A 7497-nucleotide genomic window follows, 5' to 3' on the forward strand; every position below is an offset into this window, starting at 1 on the left:
GTCTGACTTGTTCGCTTGAAATTCATTCCAAATAACATTTAAATTTCTTTTGTTTACGTTCAGTCTTCAGAAACAAATGACATGATTGGTCAGATAGTATGCGAAGAACAACCATGATTGGTCAGATAGTATAACATATACAATCTCATATGTAAGGCCCTCTTGAGTGCTGACTTAAAATTTTACTTTGGCCTCCTTAATGACATTTAACATTAATGAATCTAGTATGGCAACTGTATGTATCCATGTTTAGTTAAAATGTGGATACAATAAGTGTACAGGTGGAAATAGATTGAATGCAAAATGTATTTATCCTCCAGTCTTAATTACTCATAATTTACTATATGAACTTTATTTAGACTAAATTAACAAATCCAGAATTGAGCCCAAACCTGCCTTTGAAACACAGAATGTCTTACCTGCCTCACAAGTGAAGCCCAGATTTAAAACGCTTTTTAGCTTCACACACTACTTGGTTAGATATTGTGAATTTCATTATTGAAAATGACAACCAATTTGTGGGAATGGAGTCATTTAAATCCTTTCACTAATCTAGCTTGTTTACCAAATAAACTTTTTTTTTTTAAACTAGTGTCTGGCAAACTGAATTAAATTACAGGTCGACCATTGCTTTCTTTTCTATAATATTTTCGTAAGAAATCAATTTGAACATATGATGAATTCCGAGTCCGTTCTCGGAATCCATGAAAGCTGTTTCAACTTGAAGACAGTCTGAATCAAAAGTCTTAACTTTGTTGACTTCATGACTTGGCTATTTTTGTTATGTTTTTATAATTTGTTGGTCATTTGTTCAATATATGTATAAAGTGTATAGTTTTCTCTTTTTCTTATCACTTACTTGCGATAGAAATGAATTTTTTTTGTATGCGTTTTACAAGGAAAAGATCAATCTTGCCATGAGAACACTAAAGGTCTTAATGCTAGATGACAAATGGTTTTAAAGTGTAGACAATAAATGTTTGGGTTTTTTAACTGTTGTGTGGAATCATTTGTTGGGTGATAAATACATTTCAATGGTGTCTTTGAAATGACCTCTTTCCGGCTTCTACAGGTTTTTCGTAGCTTATACTGGACATTTATTCATCCTATTTTGTGTTGCTTTTGTGAACTGAGGTTGATTGTTAATGAATAACTAACTAAACATTGACTCCTGAAAGTGCAATGATACATGATTACAATATAAATCTTTAACATTTAATAATTGCTTTAGTTTCTACAATAACACACTTAGCTAATGGTCAATTAAATACAATGTTAATTATATTATAATCTATTTGTATAATATGTTTCTGTTAATGTGATTATATCAATGGGATTTGTTCAATATTTCATTTGCTTATATGCAAGAAATATACACCAATGAGTTGCTGCCTGAATTCCCCAGTTAGGTAAGGTGAATAACCTCACAATGACACCGGTCAACGGCTGGGATACATTAGGCAGCAAGCAAACTACTTGCAGTCAGTTTTGAATTTGATCCTTTGGAAGCAGGACAAATGGGCAGGCTTAAAAATCCAAGCTACTTTGACCAGGAGGATATTGTAATGCGGGACGACTCGGTCAGAACACCTGCCAAACAGCAGGTCTTGTATGGTGTCCTGTTACACGGCAGTCAGTACCTACCACAAGTAGTCCAAACAAGGCAAGGGACAGGTTCATGGGGGCTGAAGGCTCATTGGTCCGCGTGGGCAGTGACGGCTAGCCCGTCTGGTCGACACCACAGAACAGCTTCTGTGGCACAAATAACTAAAAAACGTTAAAAAGGCGTCAACACACAGCTCATCGCGGCTTGCTGCATTTGGGGCTGAGTAGCAGCAGACCTGTCCACAGCCCATATAACAGGTATGTGAGTGTCCGAACTGGTGGGAAGTAGGCAGGTCGTAGGAGACGGTGTGATGTGCTGTTGGGAAAAACCTCTGGTCATGGCATCCATGTAGATGTTTTTTTGACACGTTCCACCACCATCCTCCACATTGTTGCAGACCAAGTTCACCCCTGCATGGCAACGGTCTGCACTGATGTCAGCATCCTCTTTCGAAAGGCCCAGCAACACTGCAAGAATTGTCCGGGAATGGGTGAGTATCCACAGTATTAGGTGATAATGTGGGAATTACAGTTGTCTCTGACAGAATGAACACCAATCCTGGAAAAAGATGGGTCACACACATTTTCTAAACTTTCCAGGGTATTAAGGGTATTTATTTATTTTGGTTTAAGCACTGATTAACAGCATTTGATCATCCCTCCCTCCCATACACAGGCGAGATATATTTCCTCCTAAACCTCCCAAATCCCTAATCCTATTTCATCCCTCCGCAACACTAAAAAAGTGCCTTCCCCCCTCCCTCGCTGTTCTTCTGCTGTACTGAGGAAGTGTGTACGTTTGTACCCCTGTAAAACAGGACAGATCTCTGTGTGAATGCGTGTTCACAATTTGGAGGCCATTGTTGCTTGAGGAAAAGATTCAAAGACCAGTGATGTAACTAGGAGAGTTACATCACATAGTCTTTTTTCCCATCTGTCGATCCTACTGTCTGTCTCTCTGTTTATTTGTCTCTTCTGTGTCTTGCGCTCTAGATAGGTCTGTGCCCTCCACTTATCCTTATCCTTCCTTTATCATCTATTTGTTTTTTTAAATGCAAAATTTTGTATTTTCCTTTTGTTTTGTCTGAAGAAATGTTCACCTTCATTTCCACTGTTTCCTGTCATCTGTCAATTTCATTAAAAGCGTACTTCTCACGATTCCACTTTCTTTCAACCTATTTTCGCCTCCTCAGTGAACCCACTCTGTCACAGCATCTTACTTTTGTGTGACTAGTATTGTGTGTGCGTGCATATTTTTGTGTGTGTGACAGAGCGGTGTTTGCTTACCATCGTGTGTGTATGCGTATTTGTGTTTGAAAGACAGAGAGAGAGGGCGTGAGATAGTCAGTGTGCTTAGCATCATGTTTGTGTGTGTGTTAGAGAGAGAGAGAGAGAGAGAGAGAGAGAGCGTGTGTCAGTGTGTGTCAGTGTATTAATGAGCTTAGAGATGTCTTCTCCCAATGAGATGCACCACACTGAGGTGATCAGCCCGGCCGGAGCTGCAGGTATCAACCGGAAACACCTGCCACACACACACACACACACACACACACACACACACACACACACACACACACACACACACACACACACACACACACACACACACTAACAGAAATACACTCACTCATACACACGTGCACACATACACACACACACACACACACATAAACACACTTACAAACACACACACTCTCAAACACACACACACACACACACACACACACACACACACACACACACACACACACACACACACACACACACACACACACACACACACACACACACACACACCCACACAAGACACACACACACACAGTCTGCTGCTGCTCAGTGCCGATAGCACAACTCTGTCCTGTCAACATACTGGATAATCAGCTGCAGGGGATTGTGGGTAAGCTGTAATAATCCCTACCATGGAATATGGAAAGTGCCGCAGACTTATTCAACGGAGAAGAGATAAAGGTGTGTTTAGCGGGTGTGTGTATGTGTGAAAGAGAGTGAGAGAGCAGATTATGTTTTTCCATTTATGCAGATTTTTTTTTTCATTATAATGGGGAAAACACCCACACACACACAAACTCACCTTAAAACGTATGTACCAACAGCGGCAAATCCATTTAACTCTTTCTACTGGAATGAGTGCTTCTCCCTGTTTTCACATCCTAATTAGCAGATAAACGCTCATTACGCTTTTGTACTCCAGGGAATAATAATAATATAATAATATGTTTATTGCCATTTGCACAGGTACAAGACAGTACAGGTACATTGGGATTCTTGTGCGAATCTCCCTGAGACAGCTTCTTCAATAAAAACAATTATATATATATATATATATATATAAATAGGATAGCATTATAACAAGAAAAAAAAATACTGCATTTTGTTTTAATGTTAGGATCGAATATTGTTTTTAGCTTTAGTTAGAAAGGTAACTAGTATGAAGCCTGGCTATCTGAGACCAAGCATCCAAATCCATAATAACCACTGATTGTGAAGTTTATAGGATAATATTTCAATCTTCTGACAAAATAATGACTGTTTTTCAAATTTAAGTTACAAACTTGGTTGACATTATTTTTTTTGCCTTTTTTCGAGTCGCATAGGAAGGAATGATTAGCCGTTTATAATGTGACACTGGACGTTATTGGGCACATCTACCGAAACTCCCACTTGACACTGAATATTGTCTGGTTTCAGATCGATCACACACCCAAAGTCCCACCCCCATCCTCTAAAGCGTGGCCTGAGGGACTACACTCATCATCTATTGATCCTGCGGTCAATGGCAATAAACTGGTCTCTGCACACCAGATACATTGATTATATTTACCGTCTGGATGTTTCTCCCAGCGTACCTACACCACAAATACACACGCACACACACGCACACACACAGTATGAACATGACACAGAGCCTTTGTCTTTTGTGTGTGTACTTCAGCCCCTCGCCCTCAGACGGCCTCCCAGTGGGGGAAATTCACGTCAAGGAGATGGTAGATTCAGATGTGGAGATTCAGATTTACTTTCTAATCAAGCAGTGTGCTACAAAGGGAATCTAAGCTCCTCGGTACGCCGCTGGGTCTCTGCTAATCCCCTACACTTAATGTTTTAGCCTCAGCACTGCCCTGTAGTAGAGTCACTCACTCCATATACACACTCTGTGTGTGCACACACACACTCACCCACACACTCACCCACACACACATACCCACACACACATGCGCTTACCCTCCACACACACACACCCACGTTCTGAGCACACCAGGATATCAGGACATAAGTCTAATTATGCAGACAGGAGCAGCCTGTACAGTAGGCTAGATATGAGTGTTAAACGGCCTGGCAGTCCCCAGAGAACTGTATAGACCCCGGGTTTTAATCAGTTAAATATGTGTGTGGCTATGTGGCTAATCTGTCTGTTAATCTAACTGACACTTTTATGGGATTGGACGCCGCGGCAAGGATCAGCATGCCACAGATCACAACCTGATTACCATAATCCTCATTTTCTGACCAAATTTTTTGTTATGTTGAAAAAAACGTTTTTTTTTTTCCTCCTTCAGTTGTCTGGATTGGTCCATTAAGTATTTGTTCAGTGTTGAGTGTTACTGATTATAAGGATAATGCGACACATCATAAAGGCAGCAGAGTAAAAGGCCCAATCCCAATTCACCCCCCCCCCCCCCCCCCCCCCCCCCCAAGGAGCCCTGCTCCTTAGCCCTATGCCTCAACTTTGCAGGTTCACGAGTAGTGCTAAGGCTTTCCCTACAGAGTGCAACAGATTTTCCCTTCAAAAACCACACTGTCTATTGTGAAACTCAGAACAACCAGCAACAATCTCGGCGCATCTATCTCCGTAAATTCCGTAGACGACTAATGACGTAAAAGGGTCTTAAAGGGTTGTCCCAAATCGTAGGGGAAGAATTCTCTTTGGCCCTCTGTTTCGAGGTGCAAGTCGAAGCCACTCAAAAGCGAGGGCCACTCAAAAGCAAGGGTAACGATAAAGAAGATAATTGGGACTGAATTAAGGAAGGTCCACTGTAGGCCCCCTTTAGTGGTAGGAGCTGTGTGGGGACATTGTGTGTATACTGTGTATACGATGTGTACATAGTAATAGTTTTATCAGCAGCATGCGCCTGCATCCATGCAGCCGTATTTACCAGAGGGATTCAATTATTTATTTATTCACCGTATCCCTTTGCTAGCAAAGGATTCGGCCCCACACTTACCTCCATGGGTCAGACACACACACACACACACACACACACACACACACACACACACACACACACACACACTCACACTCACACACTCACAAAGACATGCACACACACACTCACACTCACACTCACACTCACACTCACACTCACACTCACACTCACACACACACACACACACATGCACACACACACACGCACACACACACACACACACACACACACACACTCACAAACACACGCACACGCACATATACACACTCACAAACACACACACATGCACACACACACCTACACACAAAATCAGACGACACAAAACACATTGGAGGGAGGACAGGACAGGACAGAGAACAGCATAAGAGAGGAGGGAGGACAGGACAGGACAGAGAACAGCATAAGAGAGGAGGGAGGACAGGACAGGACAGAGAACAGCATAAGAGAGGAGGGAGGAGAGGAGAGAGCTAGAAGAGAGCTAGGATAGAGGCGAGGGTACATAAGAAAAATATGGTCTGGAGCTACATCGCGAAGAGGGTTATTTAATCTCATTCTCTATTTAATGCATGATGCCCAGCCTGCACCAAGTTTGCATGCATGTCTGTGCTTTTATTGTGCATTTGCTACATACATTAACAGCAAAGTATTTATTTTTGGTATTTACTAATTAACGCGGAAATGTACTCCCACAAATATTTTGTGCTGTATTTATGCTATTATTGTGTTGTCTTCATTATATTGCATGTATGTCTCCCCAGTCCTTGCAACTTTTTGATGAAGCCGTAGCCAATTGTTTAACATATATGCCTGCACGTTGGTGTAATGACAATAAAGTAGAATTGCATTGAATTGAATTATGAGTGTGTGTAACAAAACCAAAGGGGCTTTAGGCTGCCAGTGCTCAGTGATAATCAGCCTCAATCTCTCTCCTCATCCATCCTCACCTCTATCTCTCTCCCCTGTCACTATCGCTCCTTCTTCCCCCCCGTCTCTCTCTTTGACTTTCACACAGACACTTACACACACACACACACACACACAAACACACTGACATGTGTTAGTGTGTGTATGTGGGCCTGTGTGTGTTTGAGCGTGTTGGTTTTTGTGTGTGTGTGTGTGTGTGTGTGTGTGTGTGTGTGTGTGTGTGTATGTGTGCATGTGTGTGTGTGTGTGCATCGATTCAGCCTCTGTCCTTCCTAAGCACACTACAAGCTCCATTGGCCTCTCACTCTCCACTGAGCAGCATCTGTTTCACACTTCCCACCCCCCCCGCTCTCGGCAATATCCCTCCATCTCTCTCTCTCTCCCTCCCTCTCCCTCTCTTTCTCCCTGTTCCTCTCTCTCTATCCTTCTGTCTCTCTCCATCCCTCTCCCTCTCTCCATCCCTCTTCCTCTTTTACTTTTCAGCTTATCTCATTTTTGCCCATTTTCTCCTGTCTATCTATGTCATTATCTTTTTGCTCTTCGCTCTCCTTGCCCCCCTCTCCCATCCCCCCCCCCCCCCCCCCCCCCTATGAGGGCTGAATGTATTGCAGTGGCACCTAATGTGGACAGGGCCATGGTGTTGTTTTATGACAGATCCCAGATGGTCTCTGTTTTAATTTCCCTGGTAGATTCCCTGTGTTTCATACAAAACGCCCAGAACTTGTTACACCAGCACTCGTTGTGTCAA

This window comes from Pollachius pollachius, assembly GCF_949987615.1.
Source record: "Pollachius pollachius genome assembly, chromosome: 1".
NCBI classification, from domain to species: domain Eukaryota; kingdom Metazoa; phylum Chordata; class Actinopteri; order Gadiformes; family Gadidae; genus Pollachius; species Pollachius pollachius.